General features: G+C 32.8%; 1 protein-coding gene across 11 annotated transcripts in view; it reads right to left on the bottom strand.

The window, feature by feature from the left end:
* The window catches only part of Naaladl2 (N-acetylated alpha-linked acidic dipeptidase like 2), a 1,233,816-nt gene that overhangs the window by 921,063 nt on the left and 289,843 nt on the right, over window positions 1–22,910 (bottom strand). The window contains exon 4 of one of the 11 annotated variants that reach the window (XM_063229035.1): window positions 1,855–1,940. The exons of the other annotated variants lie outside the window; for them this stretch is intronic. The gene's annotated coding sequence lies outside the window, so the exon portion shown is untranslated. The remainder of the gene's footprint in view (window positions 1–1,854; window positions 1,941–22,910) is intronic. 11 annotated transcript variants of the gene reach the window in all.

Raw genomic sequence — 22,910 nt, 5'->3', positions numbered from 1 at the left:
ATGTTTAAAAATTAAAATGGAAACATTTTCTTTCATATTCAAGGTTCAAAGAGCAGCTAGATGTTATTTCATATCTTTAGTTTCCTTCATTTTAAAATAAAGATAAAATAAATGAAATTTAGCCATTCAACCTTAAAATAAATAAGAGAAATAACCTATAAGAGAAACTAATTAATTTAAAAACACATTATCTAATAAAATACTACTTAAATTTAATTTAAAGTACAAAAGATTGTTTGAAAAATTATACGCAAAAATTATAAATAAAAATAAAAATATTATAACCAAAGACTAAAAATTTTAATCAGATGATAATAAACTAAAAGTTTCCAGCAAACAAACAATACAAAGAAACCAAATCCTCTTTGGCTGACTTATGAAAGTTTTCAAACTATTCACCATATTCTGTGGTTATTCTTGTCTCAAAAAAAAAAAAAAAGAAATGTGATCATCTCCTTAGTTTGTTCTATAAGAAAAACAGAATTATTTTTAAAACTCACTCACTGTATCTTAAAATTATAAAATAATGATAATAGCAACAATTGATTGAACATTTAATTTAGATATAGTCCAAGAGAAATGCCCTATATTATCTGACATTCCTAGATGAAGTGTTAGAATTTCCATTTCATTAATTAAAGAAATTGGCTTAGGGGTAATGTTAAATGCCGAATATCATTAGGGATAACCAACAGAGCTAATAATGGTTCCATCCCATGCAAAAATTGTCTTTCTCTCTCTCTGTCTTTCTGTTTCTCTCTCTCTCTCTCTCTCTCTCTCTTTCACTTTCTTTGTCTCTCTCTTTCTTTGTCTTTTCTGATATAGCATCTTGCTATTCAGTTCAAGCTAGTCTTGAGCTCACTTTGTAATACAGACTGGTCTGGAACTTGCAACAATTCTCCTGCCTCAGTCTCTGGAGTGCTGGGATTATAGGTGTGCACCACCATGCCTGGCAAAAATTCATTTCCTTATTTTCTTTAAAGTTTGTTTTAAGGAGAATAAAACCAAACAAAATAAAACAGAATAATGCCAAACAAAACAAAACAGTGAAAGTAACAGAGGACTTCCAAAAGGACAATAAGAAAACAATGACTACCATAATGCCTCTCGTAATCTTCAAAATTGCTTCCCATACCATCAGACATTTAAACAGAACAGAATAAAACCAATCAAAACAGAACATTGAGTAAAACAAAACAATAAAATAGAACAAAACAAAACAGTGAGAACAATACTGGATTTCAAAAACAAGACAGAAGGAAATCCTCATAGCTGCCATATTGCATATTGTTATCCTTAATAGATGATCATACTGCTGGTTTAGGCCTACAAAGTAAAACAACACAAGCATAACTTTGTGTTTGTACTTCCACTGCTATCAACTCATCTTGTGTTCCTCCAAATCAGCCAGATGCTTATGGGGTTGGAGGAAAGTTCTTGTGGCTCACTAGAAGACCAAATTGGCTTTTTGTTTCTCCTCTTGAGCTCCATATGGCTGCCATTGGCTAACAGGAGGGATGAATTGGCTTCTTGATTCTCTTCCCAGGCCCTACAGGGCTGCAGATAGCTCACAGGGAAGGACAATTTGGTTCCTTATTTCCCTTCTAGACACCACATAGCTTCCAACCAAACTTCATTTTCTTAACCACTAATTTGTACTACCTTCCAGTTAAAGGCCACATTATATATTTATCATATTATCTAACTAAGATTATTTACAACATAAGTTATCTGATTGCCATACTCAAGGTCCTGCCAACAAAAATACTGCCTCTAGAAAGTCATCTATCATCCTCCAGTTTGAAAGGAGTCACACTGAACTTACTGCTACTAAGTAAATAAACAGTAACTTACCAGAAAGGTTAACTACGTGCTCTGCAACATCCTTCTCCCACCAATGCCAACTTGTTTAGGCAATTGTTTTCCCTAGGTTAGTTAACCTGCATCAAAATAGACTACAATGAGGTAATACAGTTGAGTGCCCCTTGACCCCTTGCTTGGGTCAAGCGTGCTTCAGACTTGGAGTTTTCTGAATTTTGTAATATTTATATAGATGAACAATTGGGTATTTTAATTCAAAAATTAAAAATGCAAAATAGAATTCTGAAACACATTTGGTTCAATGTACTATAGATATGGTAAGCGCAATAGATAGTTTTTCTTTCTTTCTTTTTTTTTTTTTTTTGTCTTTTTATCGGTACCGGGATCAAACTCACAACTGCCTGTTTGCAAGGCAGGCGCTTATGCCACTGAGCTAAATCCCCAGCCCCAGTGCAATAGATAGTTTTTAATAGGCCTCTTTACTTCTAAATTTCTATTGGCAGCTTCTCTATTTGTTGTTTGAGATTGTAGCCAAGAACTTTTAAATTTTGACCAGAACCAAAATTTTTGTATTTTACTATCACTGGAAAATCTTCCTGCTTCATAGAAATATAAAAATATAAGAAATGCTTGAACAATTTTTCTGAGTCTATACATTTTTCATAATCTATTTTTGGATAATTGAAAAAGCAAAAATAGAAATTAACGCTCCAAGGAAAAGTCTACACATCTGAATATTTATGTCATCACATGTCAGTGAATAAATGAGGTAAGCTGCCGCCAGACCATCCTGGTCAATTCTTCTGGTATATTCTGGGCAGAACATAACCTTCCACTGAATATTATTACATCAGTGGCTTGTGACTGATGAGAGTCTGTCTCACAACATTTAAAAGTTGGGCACTGTAGCACATTGATACATGATAAGCAATAAGAAATTTGATTCAGAATTTGAATATTAGCAGAAAAAGGTGACTTTTATAATTAATGGTCATCATGATGCATTTTTAGATAATCCATTGGTTGTGAAAGAAGATTGATAAAATTTTACTGGACTAACCTCATGCTAGATACGAAAATTAGTCTGGCTAAGAGCTTGACCATGTTTCCCAAAATGACACAGGAAAATGTGGAAAAGTTGATGGTTTCTCTATCACTTGTTATTAAATCAATTGCCTGTGGTAATGATAGTCAACTGTTCCATGAAGAGCAAGTAGTAAGTTCTGAATTATCTTTTATTTTTTATCAAGTTTTGAACTCAGTACCTGACCTATCCAAGAGCTAGGTAGAAGTCAGTCAAAAGTCATTGTCTTTGCTTAAACCTGACCTGCATGAAGTTGCCAGCGAAGGCCTGCACTCAGGCTGCAGAGGTTTTGCACTACACAGCTCTAGAGAGAGCAGCATTCAGGTGAATAAAGGTTAGTGGCTCTCTCAGGAGTTGTGTCATGAACAAAATGCAAAGCTGTCCATAAAGGTTCTGCCAAAGGCCCGCAGAGAGTAAAAACATTTCAGTGTGCTCAATTGTCCACATTTTATTTTATGCTGTCCTGTTAAAATGTAAGTTTCCAAAGATATTTTTTTTCAGTTTTGTTCCCTGATGTGGGCCAAGTACTTTGAACAATGCCCATTCCAAGCTAGGCACTCAATAAATATTTGTTAAATAAATGATGTAAAAGAAAGGCTTTAAATCTAGATCTGAGAGAAGATCCAGCTGGCATTTAAATACAAATAATAATAGAAATAAATCATAACAATAAAATAAAAGCTAGTAATTGTCTAGGTCCTTTTAAAGAGTATTTTGTAGCAGGCATCCTTTAATGTTGCCTAAATAAATACTAAATTCATAGCTTTGCTTGTTAATACAATTGTACGCACCAGATAACTTTCCCTACCCCAATTATTTAATTCATTAATGAGAGTCATGAGAATCTAAGACTGTCGTAGTGAATCTATGTGCCACATGGGCTGTTGGTATCACTGAAAGTTCTGAAAGGTTTTCTATTACTGGTCTAGGCAATGAACTGAATAAAGCAATGATCCTCAAGGATCCAGTGAGAACAAAGTCTAACAGGGCTAGCAGCCATAATGATACATTAAAATAACTGTGTGTAAAAGGCCATCTCATAATCCTAATGCCTCATAGGCCAAAAATCACATCAAAGGATAACAGCGTAGCCATTTTCTGAAAAGCAAAATCAACCACATACATATAACACACCATTATAAGTGAAGTTAAGCTTTAATGATATAAGAATTAGGTTAAAAAAAAAGAGATGCAGGAAGATGCATTTCTCGGGGTAACAGATCTTTTCCTCCATTGCTGCTTCTGAAATGCCCTCGTAGCTGCAGCGTTTGTGGACAAAATATCTATTGTAGTCAGGGGTTGTGCGGAAAAAAAATTAGAATCAGGACATGGAGTTTATAATATTTTATGATGGTCACCCAGAGTTAACACACGAAAATGCAGGAAATCTATCTGCCACACCAAAGGCACAGAATATTTAGTCAAGGGCCTGAATCCCACAGCAATGTACTGTATGAGTACAGCTGAAGACCCAGAGTTCATGACAATGCCTCCCACGGGTCCAACTGGAAGGTTTAGAGCCCACAAGAAGGACTCACGCCAGTTTCTTTTATGGATCCATGTTGCGAAGGCCCAAAGATCAGTGGTGGAAGCCAGAAAGTCCAAGCCAGCGGGGTGAAAGAGTTGGGTTAGTAGATTGAGGGTTCTACGCCGGAGCTGAGAAGTCATGCTCATAATAAAGACCCAAGCTGCCCTGAAAAGTACCACAGCCATCCTCAGTGACATGGAGGTTCCGAGCTCCTCTGACGATAAGCACAGTCAAGTACATGCCAGGAAGCCAGCATGACAAATTCATCCTGGATATCAAGCAGCAACATCTTCCCCTCTGGACCCAGGAAGCAATGCTCAATGTGAGGACCAAAGCTTCTTTAAGAGAATCTGCGGCTCAAACAGCAACTTGTAGGAGAACCCACAATGCCACAATGCCTCAACGCATCTCTTCTCCTTCTCCACATCTCTATTTATGCTAGCAACTTTCTTCAAGTGGAATATCTATGCTCAGCACCACGCTGATGTAATCCAGCTGGTGTTAAGTTGATCACCAGTTTTTATTCCATAACAATACCCAAAACTTTAAAACTATACTGAGCTATTTATCTCATATGATCCTGAGACAGACCCAAAGTGAAAGCAAGTTTTCTTTTCTGAGATTTCTGAGTATGAGTGTCATGCAAGAAGCAATAGTAACTTACTAATGGTCTGCTGTACAGTACTAGGTAGCTTTTATTTTCCTCTTTTCATTACTTCTTTCACTGTCAAACTATTAGATGAGAATATCATATTCTTTTCATCAGGCAGGTGTTGTATGGTATGAAAATTCAAGTGTTAGAAAACAATTGCAAGCAATTTTCCATGGTATCATTTTGCAAAAAGAAATCACATTTATTGAATAATGTAAAAATCTGTTATCTTAAAAATTGCTCTAAATTCTGTATTAGAAAATAAATAACAAAGATTTACTATGAAGGATCTTAAATTTAAGCAACATTACAGTCAACACAGAAAAATATAAATATGTTTGGTGTTCTGTTCACTACTCCTCCAGGTTTTCAGCACCTATATTAAAATATAAATTTTCTGAAAATCTCAGAACCACAGGTAATGGTCTGATAACACAGACTCCTGCAGGGAATTGAGGACAATTGTGGAGAGGAAGGTAAGGGTATGATCAGAAGGGTAATTGCTCCTAATGTGATCCTCAAAAGATAAATATGAGCATTTTCTTTCTGTGCTGATAAGGAGGCTTGTCCTTACTGGATTTACACGGGACTCTAAATGCAAGAACCTCACAAAAACATTTCTTTCTGAAACTACTTAAATAACCTTTTCATTTGATGTAGTATCTAATATTATTTAGTGGATTTGCTAGGTTCATGAATGACCATGGTCCGGGTGTGTATGTATTCTATTCACTCCAAATTAAATCACTTGTTGGGTTTAATTTTCCTGGCCATTAAATTCTTCTTTGTTTTATTTTCATGCCGTCAAAGAAACAGGAAAAAACAAAGACAGGTAGGAGGTTATTTGTACATACATAATTTCCAAGTCCCTCATAAAAATTTTGTCTCTATTTGCTTCAGATTATCTATCTGCAGGCAAACAAATTTGTCATTGATGTTCCTAGTCACAAGATTACACTAGAAGTCTGTTACTTGTACTTTTGTTTAATCATTGATTTTACTCTTCTACTTGTAACCAACTTTATTAATGATCAATGTATCTATAAATTTAGCTTTGAGATTTAACAACCTAACTAAACAGCAGTGTGGTGTGCTTTCTTTTTCTAAATTTCATAAAAAAGAAGTGTACACCTGTTAAACAAAATCTGCCTAGTTTAAAACTGAACTGAGTGAAAAATCAGTAACTGACACATGTACTCTGAATAATTATCATTTGTTAATTCTATTTTAGGGTCTGGTAAGTAAATAAAGGTATTTAATTTAAGCATTGATAAAAGTAGTAAATAGTAGACAGAAATGGCTAGTAGGTAGATAGTCCTGGCTCTGGAAGTAATCTCCTTTGTGTTTTTATGAAACCTTTCAAAGAACACATTGGAATTAAAGATTTCAAGGTCAACCCTTCTTCAAGACTGTTTCCTACCTCTTCTTTCTCATCCTCAACTTCCTCACTTCCCTCATAAGGAAAAGTGAAGGACTGATTAGTTAACTGTAGTTCCCAAATATCTCTAGAATATGGATCTACAACTATTTTAATGTTTTTATTTGTTTGCTTTAGTTTTCTAAGCAGGATAAAAAAAAGCATTGACCTTTAAAAATTCAATTTCAAATTATTTTCACCCTATACCTTTTATCAATTTCTATCATTTTAATGAATATTTTTCATGTTCTAACCCATTAATACTGGATACTTTGCAAACTAACTGAACTTTCTCTGCTACAGTTAAAGAATGAGTTCATGATAAATGCTACTTTCAATATTTTTCTTCTTAATAATCTGTTTCACTGCATAAAATCCTAAGATTTTCATTGAATTAAATATTACATTCCTATATCCCTCCAGACAGAATTAGAAATTTAAATTCAAAAATATTTTCAGTACTGTCAAATCCATAGATCAGTGCTGAACAGCTGAACATTTAATATAATAAAAAATTTATTCCAGTATTTTAATGTTAGTTCACAGTAGGTTCAAACGTGAATTCAAATATTTGAAGCAGAACTAGGAACAAAATAATTGTTCACTGTTTAATCTCCCCTGAAATTGGGAATATTCTTCACAACTCACAATATTTTGACTCAACCTCCTAGATCAAGAAGATTTAAATACTATAAGATAAATAACAAAGTATCTTTTAAAGAACTTCTATAGTATTTTTTAAGCCAAAATGACTAAGATTTTTGAATGGCACTGTTATCACAAATATTAGATTTATAGTTTATATTGCATGAATTATAATTTATATCACATGAATATCTCATTATGAATTTTTAAATAATAAATTTCAGTTTTCAATGAGATAATGCTACAGAATTGCCTAAGGTCCCTGGGGCAATGCCTTAACATCCTGAAAAATGTTGCCTATTATAGGATCCAAGTCTGACTTACCGCCCCTTGAAATTTGAAGTATTTCTTTCCACTTCTTCCTTTCCCTAAGTAGTTAGCATTGACCTAATACTAGCCTAGGTAAAAGGATAAGGAGCTAATTTAAATAATCAACTGTTTTAAAAATCAAATTCTATTTTAGATAGCAACATAGTAACAGGTTTTTTTAAAAACTATCTGAGCTTTGGGATTGGTCAAAATTAAATTAGAGTTCATTTCTATTATTGAGTTATCTGGAGCCATTTTGGTACCTTTAAACCACACTGTATTAATCTGTAAGCTGAGAAAAAACTGGTACCTTATTAAAGCTTTGCAGATATAATGCATTTGAAGAATTTAGTGGACTAATTGGCACTTCATAAACAGTTCAGTAAATGGCAGCTGTTAATACTATTGTTTTATGTCTTATTTGATTTATTTAATTTTTGCCATTATACCTTATAAGTTTTTATTTGTGAAAAGGGAAATTTAAGAGTCAAAAGACTGTAAGTTAATATGATTTTTATGATTTAAGAAGCAGCATAAAAAGGACCCACATTTCTTCAAAGCAACTGTGCCCAAAGTCTGAACCAGATGGAAGGAGCCCAAATGTCCCTAAATTTTCATATTTCACTAAATAGCAATATTTTGGTGCAGATGATGATTTCTTATTCTAAGTGACTGTCTTCTAAGTGACTGAAATGTCATTCCTTTGCTCAAAATTACTATTATATCCAGTTAATTACATCAATAAATGACTAACTAGTAGGCACCTCTGTGAGCAATTCCTGAATTGCACATTTAAATAATATGTATTTCAAGTGTACTTGCCACGCTTTAGAAATTTTGCTCAAAAGTTCAGACAGACAAACAGAATTGAGGTCACCCCATGCCTTACTTTAAAACCGTAAGTCAATATAACATAAAAGCATTGTTTTTGATCTCTTATTTGTAGTAAATATCTCCAAATAACTTAAGATCATCTATTACTTATATATTTCCTGGTATCTTTAGAAAGGAAAAATAAGAGATAACTGTCCGATTTTTTTCATATAAGAAGCTTATACTGAACTTCATCAGATCACCTTGCCAATAAAGACAAGTGGCAATAATCTATCCATAAAATTTAGAGTAGCCTGAATAATCACTTCACAATTTAAATGACAGAAAAATGATTCTGGAACCTGGCAGTATTATAACAGTGATCTCTCTCAGAATTTAAACATTTGTTCAATACAAAAGGAAAAAAATTCACTTAACCCCTAGTCTTTTTCAAACAGGCATTTCATTTTGAAGGACTGAAAGGGGGAATTTAAAAAATTTTCAACTATGTGACTCTTCTCTCTATTTCAAATTTATTTTCCCCTCTGGCATTCATGACACTTTATAAAGAAGAAAAGAAAAAAAAAGCATGAGGGTGTTTTTTCACCCTCATTCATTACTAATCTTTTCTTTGAAAAATATGTCCCAATAGTTTCTCTTTTTTCACAGCCATTAAAGATGATTTATTTTCTAATTACTACACATTAAATATTAGAAGTCTTTTAAGTGACAGCTAATAAATAATAAGTGACCTTGAAGTCATTTAAAACTTTTCAACAGGGCTATATGACACAAATAAATTGGAAAGTATATATACAGAAAAATCCTCTACCCCAGATATATTCTTTTCTTCAATTAAAAAACTAGAAAATTTTAATATGGTTTTAAAAAATACATGAGGCAGTTATGTTGAAAAATTTAAGTTCAGAGATGTAAAATCTTCTAAAATATGAAAGAATACTTGCAAAGAGTAACACTGAATAAAGAAATCAACTATAAAAGCATCTTTTATAATCTCTTTTCAAGACATGTTTCAATATATACGACACTTAAACATAATAAGAAACTTATGCTTTTGAAATTTGTTTCTAAAATACTATAAATGCTTTATATTAAAATGAATTTAATTATATATTTATATTAGTACGTTTGTAATACATAATATTTACATTTATGTCAGGATTGGTACATGTAAACAATACACTTTAATTTCATTTTTTGTCCCATTTTCCTTCTTTCTCTCCCTCCTCCTTTAATCTCTATTCCCTTTTGTTTTCTTACATGTTTGCAATACATAATGTATCTTTATGTGTGTGTAATATAATATGTTTTAGTGTGCTATTTTCTACTGTATGACATTAAACTGTATTTTATTCCACATTTAGGGCTTTAGGAGTTTACTGTTTTCCAGGTACTATGAAAACTTGCAAGTTGTCTATTGCTTTTCTATCTTTAGTGTGAAAATAACTTTATAAAGAAAATATCAAACAACTTTTAAAATATAATCCATAATTGGGGTGATGTATTCCATTAAAATTTCATAGAAAAATAATCAAATTCAATTGTTAAAACTGTTAGTACTACCTACCCACATGTAACTTTGTAGCTGCTTTCCTGACAAATCCTGGCTGCCTGTTATCAGTGATCACAAGTGAGAAGTGTAATTCTGCCCTACAAATACATCAATAAATCAAAAAATCCGAACAAATCTCCAGCTTACTTATCTATAACTTCCATAATAACTATTTCAGGATCCTGTTGAACAAAGTAGTAATTTCTCCATATGAATGAATTCAGTCAAATTATTTGCAACTCGCTGGGTTAGGAAATTTACCATTAAGTTAGAAAATTTGACTGACTTTTTTGTATTTCACTGCAAAATCACTAATGCAGCTCCTTGATGGGAAGTCCTTCTTGCAAACCGGAAGAGAAATGTTTCACAGTGCTGTGGCTTCATCAAGTTGGAGATAAAATACAACAAAGGGAGGGCCTCAGAATAACAAGAGGTGTGAGTCCTGCCGTGGTTTAAGTTGGTGGCCTCCAGGCCTCATGCGTTTACATTATGTATCTGTGATTGGTTCATCATATAGTATTTGGATTGATGGTGTCAGTGCTACACCCACATAGGGGTGGAGCCAGGATCTGATTTAATGGCAGGAAGAAGGTGTGTCTCTCTCTCTCTGGCCTTGCTGTTTGCAGCGGCCCTGAACTGTGGCCCAGCCATCATCACCCTGCCTTGGGGCCAACTGAGTGTGGACTGAAACCGCCAAAATCTGTAAGAAACAAACCTTTCCTTCCCCAGCTTTTGGCATCAGGTATTTTGTCTCAGCAACCAGTAAAAAGTACCTAAGACAAGTACCAGTTGCAGTCTTCCACTATTTTCTGTTCTTTTACACTTCAAAGAATCAGATTCCTTGCAGGTAAAATGGGAAGAAAGTTACTGTCTGCTTTATTGACTTTACAGGAGGTTCAGTAGGGAGGTTCAAATAAAATGTATGTGAAATGTTCTATAAAATATAAAGTATCAGCTAAATAAAAGTTATAATTACTGAATTTCATACATAGAGGAAGAAAGTGTTTACTATATTTGGTCTGACACTACTTCTAAACTTCGACTGGCATATCAATGAATTACAAGTAAGAATGTATTATAATTGGAAACTAATCCTTAATAAACCTTTAGGCTATCAAAATGTGTAATATATATAATTTCTGCTTGTGTATTTGCTTTCTCCTCTTTTCCTAGAGCTAACAAAAATACAATATGAGTATTTTTGCAACTGTCCCTACCAATTAACAACACAAAATACTGTGTTGAAATCAATCTGGGTGGAAAATAAGAATTTTATTTTCTTATTTTATTATCTTAGAATGCATAGGAAAAGTTTGCACAAATAAATGTACATTTGGATCTTTCATATAAATTTTGAAATAGATGCATGATTTATTTTCCTATATAAAAACATACAATTTAACATATCTGTCTCATTCCAGATAAACTATTTGAGTGCAAATTAACAACACACTGCTGAGTGTAGCCATTATAAAATAATGCAAATACTAGACCAATTCCAGCTGCCAAAATAAACAAATAATTTTGTTAGCATGCATGCAAAAGAGACTTTTCTAGTTAATTGTAAATTTCTGGAGAAACTAATCTTCTGCTTTCTACTGCCAAAAGAATAAAATAGGTGGATAAAACTACCTCATTCATAACTAGATACGTTTGCTGATATAATTACTTGCACATAAATATTTTTCTCAAAGCTGTTATAAATTATAGGAATAAGCATTTTATAAGGACCATAGAAAAAAATTTATTTTAAAACGCTTACATTTCTTTTTTTAAACTTAGTGATACAGCAATAAAAAATATCTGCTACTTCTTGATGAAATAAAAATAAACTGTCCACCCTATTTTATACAGACTAACCGTACATACACATTTATACAATCTTTAAGTCATTTAACCATATGGAATCATTTCCATAGTTAAGCAGAAACTACAAAGGCATGAGCCTCTATTCTTGGTCCGGCTTCCTTTTCCTACTCTGTGGCAGACTACAAAGTGAAAGACTCCATGAAGGGTAAGCTTAAGGCAAAACTAGAAAACTAGGAACATCTCACAAGACTGAGGCTTCCCATTAAAAATCACTCATCCTATATCTACTAACATTTACCCTTTGAAGTATTACAGATCACTTTCTCCTACTTTTTTTGTTTTTCACTGTGATGTGCTGATAACTTCTTGTTCCAAGGATGCAGGGGTAGGAGGAAAGAGACAGATCACTGAACATCGACACTGTCCTTGCTTCTATAGTAGTTTTGTGTGTCATTATTACAATACGTATTCTAAACATATTTAGTGAAGGTGAGAAAATATTGGCACAAGAATCCAAAAAGATGACACTCACTGTCTGTCCTTACGTTATGCTGCCTCCTTAAAATCACACATGACATTTTATTGTGGAAAGATTTTCTTTTCATTGAAAGAGAAAGAAAATATTTTAAAATATAAATTGAAACCTTTGCTTTTTCCTTTTATAAGAAATGAACGAGGCTAGGTTCCTGGTTCCTTCTGTGAATTGCTGTGGGTATTGAGGCAAGCAGTTGATAACTGAGATTTAGAGACATTTGTGTCCTTCGGCTTCAAATAATATTGGCAGTATGTCTGAAGACTTTCACCTCCCTTGATAATTTTAAAGAACTTCCAATTTTTGGAAAGGGAAGCTGGGTTAGAACCAACCACTTTACTGACTTCTCCCACACTTTGCTAGCAGTATATCATTCTTTTTTTTTTTTCATTCACTCATAGTACAAGATCACATCCTAGGTTTTCTATTACTTCTGGGTCTTTCTCTGTAAACTAGATGCCAGGCTATCTCCAGATAGCTGTTATCTGTTGTTATCCCAGGTCAGTTTTGGGGGAAACTAAACTACCTCTTTTCATTTCCTAAAACCACTGGTGAAAAATAGTTTATTTTGTAGACAAGAGGATGTAGCTCAGCTTTAGGGTTCACTTATAACTTGTATGATGTCTTAACTGCAATACCAACACCAAAAAATAGATTTTAAATTGTTTTGATTTAGAACAGGAAATTTTGTAGAAAAGTCAGTTGAAAGATAAACATTCACACACTTCTAAGTGCCTCTGACCAGGTGGGGTGGTACAGGTCAGTAAGCCCTGCAGTCTAGGAGAGTGAGGGAGGAGGACTGGAAATTTGAACCGAGTCTGGGCGATTTACTGAGAGCCCATCTCAAAACAAAAAATAAAAAGTGCTAGGGTATAGTTCAGTGGGTACGACCTTGGGTACAGGATAACACCACACACACACACACACACACACACACACACACACACACACACACCTCTGAGTTATGGTTACTGGCCAAAGTCTGGCTGGATACTCCTTCAAGTTGACCCTCCCTCCCTCCAATTATGTTCCAGCCTCTTTTACTGTTATGCTTCAGACTCACTTACTGGCTTACTTAACCTCTCTACATTTGTTCTGATTACCTCAAGAACCTACCCCAAACTGCTCACTTATTTTAATGCAGAAAAATATGTGCTTTGAGTCAGGCGTGGTGGCTCACGCCTGTAATCCCAGCATTCAGGAGGCTGAGATAGGAGGATCATTGTGAGTTCGAGACCAGCCCGGGCTACAAAGTGAGCTTAAGGCCAGCCTGAACTGCACAGCGAGACCCAGTCTCAAAAAAAGACAACAACAAAAAAGTGCTTTACCTTTACTTCTCTGGATTTGAGTACTTAAATCCAAACAGTTTGTTGGGTCAAAAGATTTCCAAATATAGAGACTTCACCTCCTAAGAAAAGTTGATCATAAGTAACAGCAATAATATTGACCATTAATAAGTTTGGAATCTAATAAGGACAGAAAGATATACACACTAACAATTATCTTGTGATAAAATTAAAGACACAGAATGGAGTTCCTAATAGGAACACAGGTAAGAGAGCTCTTTTTATTTCCTGCTAAGGTGTATCAGAAAACATATAAAAGTAAATGTCAAGAATCTTGAAAAATGTGACAGGAGTGAGCATGGCTGAGAAGGGGGCTCTAAACAGAAAGAACATATGCAATAGTAAAAAGTAAACACATGAGTGTTCAGGACATATATGAAAACTAGCTCACTGTGCCTCTGATATCAAAAATCAGAGCAGAATCAAATACTACAGAACTGTTTTGTGTTCCAGCTTTGTTTCAGAATTCAACTACTTTTCTCCCCTTATCCACCACTTTATCATTCCCTGCAAAACAGTTCTCTATTTCTTCATAACAAAAGAGCACACTGTCTGCATATATTTAGGTGCAACTGGATAGGATTAATTTAATAGTTTTGTCTTAATTCTGCTGGGAGGTTTCTCAGTTTAACTAAATAACTTTAATGCTCTTTGGCACTAAGCTTTGGAAAAAAGTTTTTTTCAAAAATCTATTATAAAAATAATGATTTCACTAAAGAGTGTACATAGTAAAAATCATTATTCCAGTAGATGGAGCAGAGGTAACATCAGAATACCTGAACACTGCCTGGCCCAGAATATACAAGGAAGTTCAGACACTCCGCAGAACTATGAAATGGAAACAGCACATCTGAGAGCAAAGACTGAACATTAATGAATACTGCTTGGCTAACCACCTAATTTGGACTTAGAAAATTTCACATCCTATTCAAATGGAAGGAGAAAACAACCTTAGGCAAATACCAAAATGATTCCTTAAAGAAAAAAATTATATTTTAGAATAAGAAAGCTGTAATTTTGATTTGTTTAAAGCTCTCACTGTGGTGCTTCACAATCATTCTACATAACACAGATGAGGCTAAAATCCTTAGTGGAGGTTCTAAGTGCATGGCTACTTCAGACTCTTGTGGATGGTAATATGTGTGTTTCTTTCCTCTCAGACTGTCTGTAAATTGTGTGATTGCCTGATGTGGAATTACCAAGAAATATATCAATAGACACAGCAGGCATCAATGTTAAAATCTCTATGTACACAATGGACCCATGAACAAATTTACAGCATAGAAATTGCAATAGCAAAGAGCTGGCCATGCAAATTCATATCTGTGAACATATTGACAAACAAAACTGCAGATATTAAAAGATAAATATGGAGAAGCAGGTAATTTGAATGAAAATTCTGGCTATTACCTATCAAGTAAACATTCTAAATTTAATTAAATCCTTTAGGCATTATTGAAGTTATGGATGAACTCTTTGATCTAAGTATACTATAAATATTATAAGGAAATAGTTTCAAATACTTATTAAACTTTTTGTAAGTATGTTCTGTTCCTCTCAAGAAGCTACTCTATGCCTTGATCTGTCTGTGAATTTCTTTGGCACTACACCAAACTGGATTATTCAATAGGTAGACCATATACATACTTAAGACATGAACAAAACACAGGCAGCTCTAATGTTTTGTGAAAGAAAATATTTTGTATCTCCCAAGAATGTACTGAAGTGTTCATCAACAGAAAATTGTGAGTCTTAATTTGAATAAGTCTCAGAACTACAGTTCATCAATCACATACACAAAGCATCATAATTCAATAATTGAAAATGTGGATGAATTTAAATCTTAGCTCTACCTTAATCTAGAGATGCAGATATACACATAAGAGACACTTACCATATCTTCCTCTCAGTTTCCTCATTATAACATGAAGATAGTAAAACCTCTCATAAAAGTGGTAATGCAAACATAGTGATATAAAGCATAAAAACTATCATTTGTCACTCTGATTAGTGAATGTAATATGACTTTAGTGGGACAGAACTAAAATTTCAGTTACAGGTGTTAAACCCAGACTAAACTCTTTTAATGGTGTTCACATTCCAACTCAATCCATTGTGAAGTGCATTTAATGTTAAGTAAGAAATGAGAATTCCTAGGAATAAAAACAACAACAACAAAACAGCTCTGTAATTTTGCATTTGGAAAAATACACTGTTTGTGGTGGGTAAGTTTCACCATGTCCACTTGCTTGCTTTTGGAGCTGCTTCTGGGTGTATCTAGATGAGTCATGGAGGAGTGACTCTTACAACTACTTCTGGTCCTTCACCTTCCTCCCTAAAACTGTCCGCCTGCTCTGATTTTTGATAATCAGGAACTAAGTGCTCTCCCATGACTTCCGCTATGATGTTTTGACCTGGAAGTTAACCATTCATGGAAAGAATCCCCTTAAAGCATGGGACAAATTAAGCTCTCTTCCTTAAAATTATATCAAATGTTATCACTCAGACAGGGTGAAATTTTCTAATACATTTTAATTCTTTCTTAATCTTTATTCACAAAGAAACAATGAATTTCTAAAAATTTACTTAATCTTACTAAGTAATAATTTATGCTTTAAAACATTCAGAAATTTTCATTACTTTTATATATTTTTATACCTAAGCTGCTTGATGTGTTTTTTGAAATACAGATGCATATTTAAAGAAAATGCAAAATAATCCCATTTTTCAAATACCTCTCTCTTAATTCCTATCATGGTAAGAACCATTTTAACTTCTAAAAGCTCAGAATGATGAATTTAGAAATCAGAGTGCCAAAAGAGCCTGATTTTGGTGAATGCTATTTTTTAGGAGGTGTTTACACATTGCTGCTTTCTTGCTGTGTCTTCTCAAGACAGTGAGAACAAGAGCATGCAGCAAGGAAAGGTACAAAAAGCATAGAGGATGCTGTCTTTCTGATACGGATACTAACCCTTCATGTAGATGCAGCCCTTCATACTCCATCTAAACCTATTTAACTCTCAAAGCCCTCAACACAAGAACTTGGAGAGACACTATTCAATGCAGAGGAATCACTTTGCTGGGACAGACAAAGGATAATGGTGGGCTGTGTAAGGTGAGGTGCAAACAGCCCTAAATTTCTCTCACAGAAGCCTTTCAATGTTGCCGTTTACCATCTATTCTTCCTCAAAGTTGCTCAATGGTCCAAAGTTACATAGTTATCTATTCTCTCAGAATACTGCTAATTATGAAAAGTATGACCTTGGGATGCCTTACCAACTGATTTCCCAATAAATCCTAAGAATTGAAATAACCGATCTAAAATTTAAAAACAAATTTAAGATTATACTAACAAGGGAAATTTCATAGCTCACATAGTTATTTCATCCTACTCATTTAATTTTTGAAGAAAGTCTTTAGGGAAAATGAAGACCTACAGAAACATAAGTTTGGTTAAAAAATGTTAAAGGCAACTAAGTATATACATAAGGCACACATAGAAAACTATATAAATACTACTGATACATCACAGGACTTACATGCATAGAAAAGTTAATGTCATAAATAAATGCACAAAGAGGACTACCATTGTGTAGTTCACTGAAAAATAGAAAAATGATAGAATTAATAAATTATACAACTGTTATTTGAAAGGAAAACTATTGCTAGTGAGCATTTTTAAAAAATGTACTAATACAAATAAAATACATAAAATAAGTCATAAAAGAAAATAAGAGTTAATTTAAAAGAATAAGTTATCATGACTTTGCTAAACATTATGCAAAATATATGAAAACATAAAATGAGAAATTTTCTAACAAAATACAATTTAGTGAAACTGACTTCAGATGATACACAAAAAATAAGACTAAATTACATACAAGAAGAAATTTGTCCATACATTAATAGTAGTAATTGCAGCTGTGTGTTATAGGAAAATATTTTTAAACTTGTAAAAGTTAAAGCTACTGAAATATTTTCCATAAAATGAGTTCAGAAAGATGACTTTTGGTTCCACGAAGATTGCACTCATATGCATGCACACATGTATACAACACACACACCAACTTTCAGATCAGGGCTTAAGAATATCAAGAAGACTTAAATAAAATATTACACTAAAAAAACATAGATAAGATACAATGTAAGTACACAAAAAAGGAAATATCCTGATCAGGTGTGATCTATCCTAAAAGCTTTTAATATTAGACAAACCACTGGTAATTTTATAATTTAATAGAATTCAGTAAAATTTTATTCTAAACATAGTGACTTTCTAATTCAGTAACCATTTAAAATACTCAATAAGAGAATTAGAGGGCAAATTCCTTTATAGGATGGATACATCTAGCTCAGCACAAAGCCTGCCATCGTGCTTAATGGGGGGGGGGTAACATTAGAAGCATTACCAACAGCATCAGTAACAAGACAAAAGTCCACTCTCATCAGACTTACTTAAAACTATGGTGGAGATACTAGTCAACAACTGAACCAGAAAAAAGAAATTACATTTTTAGGAAAGGAAAAATGAATATATATATATATATATATATATATATATATATATATATGTGTGTGTGTGTCTATATTTTATGATTACTAATTATATATATATATATATATATATATATATATATATATATATCCAAAAGAATCAATTTTGACTCATACAGTTGACCGAAATCATACACACTGGGAGAGAATAAAAGATTTTGAGAGATCTGTACTTTCAAAGAGATTGTAACTGTGATGAAGTATACAAAGGACTTCTAAGCTTACAGCTTTCTGTTGGCAGGATGAATGCAGAGAAACCTTCACAGGCACCAATGATGTGTATTCTCCAAAGCTTGCTTTATATAGTTAAGGGAGTAAATGGAAATGGAAGATTCTTCAAGAACATGATGCCAAGATCCGTAAAATATAGAATCTGGAGAGCTATATTCCTCAAAAAAGAGAATCAGGACTTAAGTCAAGCCCATCTACTTACCCTCTGGGTAGAAGCCTGATAATAGTTACCTAGATGGATTTCACAATTGCTGAGGACTTCTGAAAAGCAGTACACTATCCATATTTGCATATATGTCTATAAAGATACACATGAAACTAACAGGAGTAAATACTGTTTTAGCATAATGGGAACTGGAAAGCACTGGAAACAAAGAAAACAGGATTTTATGTCTTCATTTTCATATTTATAATTTGCAGAATAATAGATGGTGATCTATATGTAGACAATGAAAATTAAAATAAAAATCTGAAAATTTTATGTAACAATATATTACTGGCAAAAGAGTTAAAGAGAAAGAGATGCAATATATGGTTCCTATACCTCTGGATTGATCAATCTAGCTCCATACAGCAAAACAAAAAATGTATTTTAGGTGTAAAATGGAAAATAAGACTATGTTTTATGTATGTTAACAATTATTTCTAAAACTATTCACTGAGATTTTCTTGACCTTCATTATATTTTAGCACTAACATTTCTATTTCCCTGGAAAACGACCACAAATACAACATCTCATTTTTCAGGAATGGATTCAGAATTTAAGGGGAAAAGTACAAAACATGTATAGTTGTCCAAGAAAGTGAGACCAAATGAAATACATAGCCTGGTTTCTAATCTTAACAGGTGAATATCTATCACTACCAGAGAGAAAAGTCCTAAACAAACTATTTTGCTGACAAGACACTTTAATATTACTCCCTTCAGGCTGATACCAGAAATTAGTGAAATTTGGCCTTTGGAAGAGCATAGCTACAAATAAAAGTGAATTATGGGTTTAACTATGTTCAGTTTCATTATCACAAATAAGAAAACAAAGATGTCCTTTAAAAGCTTCAAAGAGTAAATATCCTACTGTTTCAGAAGATAGAAACATTTATTGTTATTTTGTAATATTAGGTCATTTACTTATATTCTCCATTATAATCTCATATTTACCGTGAAAGTTCCAAAATGAATCTTATAAAATATAGATACCCAATAAAAAGTATAAAACAGTTCAGGTAAAGGGTGGTATCAAAGAACAGAAAAGAAATATTCTTAAACTACTGTTAAACATTTAGAGACATATTTAAATATGACTTCTGTGTTTTAGTACCTGTTACAGCACTACTGTTAACTAGTTTAAGCGCAATTTTGTTTTAAAAGGAGCCATTATGTAACAGAAAAGCAAATAATAAGAGCTAGTGTATAATTTCAAGTAAAGATCCTTTTCATATGTTAATACTAATGTAGGAAGGCACATATATATCATTATTTGCTACATATCATGTTATGATATGTTACATTCTCTTGATTTCTTTTATCTGCATCATGGTGTGGATCTGTACTACACTGGCTCTCAAAAAAATTGATTACCCTAGAATTTGGATCTTATGTCAACAAATGATCTGGGGTGGAAGTTAAAAATTGTTCTATCGTGCTACTCTTAACATGCTCATATTATTATAGTATCTCACCACATTGTAACTATGTGAACTTCTACCAGTGAATACCTTGAAGAAAAACATTGTAGCACCTTTATCTTTGTCCTCCTACCTCCTAAAACAGTGTCTGTATTAATTGTACTGCAATATTTTCATGAAATTATATTTGAAAAACATTAAAGAGTATTTTAAAAATTAACATGTTAAAGTGAAATGTTTTATTATAAAATATTAGAAGAATGAGTTTTACAACAGTACAAATAACTTTCTATTACAGAGTAAACATTTATCTTGAAAAAAATCAACTTTAGAAATAGTTCCCTTGGGGAAAAATATAAATTATTTTCCAAGGAAAAGGAGGAATTTCATATATACAAAATTATGAAAATCATACCATTAAGTTAACAAGAAGCCATATGTCAAATTCGCAAGGATATATTAGTTTTATTACAGTTATATATGGAAATCTAAGTCACTTGTGTAAAGATAATAATACAGCATCAAGTAAAAAATTAATTGCTGCCAAAGCAATTCTTATGGTTAAAAGGTGATATTGTTGAACTTCAAATCAAGAACTACATGCAAAGGACTTTAACGTTTTTATTAAATTAGGCAAGATACAGCTAACATTTTTTCTAGGTCAGGCCAAAATTTAATGACTTGGAGTTCTTCCATTCTAAAATATTACTTAACCCTTTAATGGCTAAACATATATATGAATGTGTTTTTTTCTTTTATATCTTCAGAAGGAAATATAAATCTGCCTCTTCAAAGGCACATATTTTAAAAGAAAATATAGAAATTAATGCAATGTTTCCTGATTCAAAGACAGGTGTTAATAATATGAAATAATTGGCATTTCTGTAAGAAATATTACAATACAATTTATATACTTATTCAAATAACATTTATATTAATTACATGATACAGCTCAAATCAATTTTATCAAACTACATTATAAACAAATACAATATCAGTTAATTTAACAAATTTATTTATTTACTTATCTATGGTATCATGATCTCACACTTGCCAGGCAGGGCCTTGTACCACTGAGCTAAACCCCCAGCCCATTATTTTAACAAATTTAATTTCACAATAAGTACATTAACAAGAGAACTGTTATTTAATTGATATTGTATTCAAATGAATTGAATTAGGAAAAGTATGTGTAGGCTAGGATAAATCAGCTTTCTTCATATGTATCATTTGGAGAAAAATTAGAATGTCAGAAAGAATATTTAGATCCATGAAATCAGAAATGGATAGATTCTGGGTAGAATACATGTACATATTTTCTCATTGAATTGTTGTTATCATTAGGTCACTGATGACACTAAAACCTACGCAATGGCTACCTCTTATGGACTATAAAAAAGCAGAAAAGAAATCCGGGGATAATTTATATTTACGAAACAGCTTAGGGAGCACCTTCTCAAGAAAAATTAAAACGTGACAACGATAAGCATGCTGATTTAAAGGGACTCGCGAAACAGTGACGTGTCTCAGACAGCATAGAGGGGCTTTAACTTGTCCCAGCATCCAGTCACTCGTTAATATGTGATCCCTAATTTACTTCTGTAGTGTGTCACTATTTAACATTATCAAATCTAATTGACCAGAAATTTTGGTTAGATTGTGCTAAGCTATTGTTAAATTTTTACTGTTATTATTCTGGTTTCTTTGTGAACATCTCAACTTTACTGCATTAAACTTTAAATTAAATTTGGATAAAAAGAATATTTTATAAAATTTTTCAAACCGCAGTGTTCACACAGGAATTACAGTAGTCTTAACTCCATTGTCATATGTTTTGTAAAAATGTAATTTATGCTCACTATTTCTTGGGTTATTAAAACAATGTTCATTTGACTCTAATTAAACATTTTATTTGAAAGTCATAACTAATACAAAATGTTAAAGGTGAACTTCTGCTATGTGGGTATCAGAGTATCTTTCATAGCATAAAAGTTATTCAAATCTAAATGCTTAGTTTCAGACACAATGATAAAAATTACAAATAAGAAAGGTAGCAATTAACCACCTGAAATGATACTTCTATTACTTTATTTTCATATTGGGAATCAGTGAGCTACATAATGGATTATCCATATCACAATTCTCTGACAGGATAATAAAACATAGATTTGTAGTTTAAATGTGTGCATTGTCCATAAACTCTGCTATCAAAGCATTGCAATTAAACATGTATGAATTTATTTCTTAAAAAGAATAAATAAAATGCTTAATTGTACTTATAATTTATTATTTCTATAAATATCTATACCACATAATCGTGGACACAAGGTGAAATTACTAAAATACCTCGTCACATAGTGTTAACCTTCATTGCTAGTATTTTTACTTCTTCAGCGCGTATACTAGAAGTGAATACATACATATATATGGGGAAGATATGTGTGTGTGTGTGTGTGTGTGTGTGTGTGTGTGTGTATGTATATATAGCTCATACATGATATTGTGGATCAAATAGGAAAAGATCTAAGCAGCTCTTCACTTTTGACTTACCTAAAACAAGAAAGTGGACAGCCGATACCCAAAATTTTCAGAACATGGGTGGACTGTAACATTATGCAAAAGCCTCTTAAAACATTATTTTGAGATTACATATCAGAAGGCCATGCAAGTTTCTATTACCACACAGAAAAAAAAAACACATGAAACGTTCAGCCTCAGAGAACATGCTCATTCTCCAAACAACTCACACCAGAAGGAAACTGACCCTGTCTACACTAGGATATTTTCATGAAAGAAAATTATACATATACATATACATATACATATACATATATCTAGGAGAAAGACAGAGAGAGAGAGAGAGAGAGAGAGAGAGAGAGAGAGAGAGAGAGAGAGAGAGGATATTTGGGAAGGGTTCAACTATGCCACAAAGATAGCAATCCCTTCTAATTTACCACTACCAATGAGATA

Source organism: Cavia porcellus, unplaced genomic scaffold (genome assembly GCF_034190915.1).
Source record: "Cavia porcellus strain 051 isolate PalLab524CR breed Dunkin Hartley unplaced genomic scaffold, mCavPor4.1 scaffold_17, whole genome shotgun sequence".
Classification (NCBI taxonomy): Eukaryota; Metazoa; Chordata; class Mammalia; order Rodentia; family Caviidae; genus Cavia; species Cavia porcellus.
This window is presented reverse-complemented; position numbering and strand designations above follow the sequence as displayed.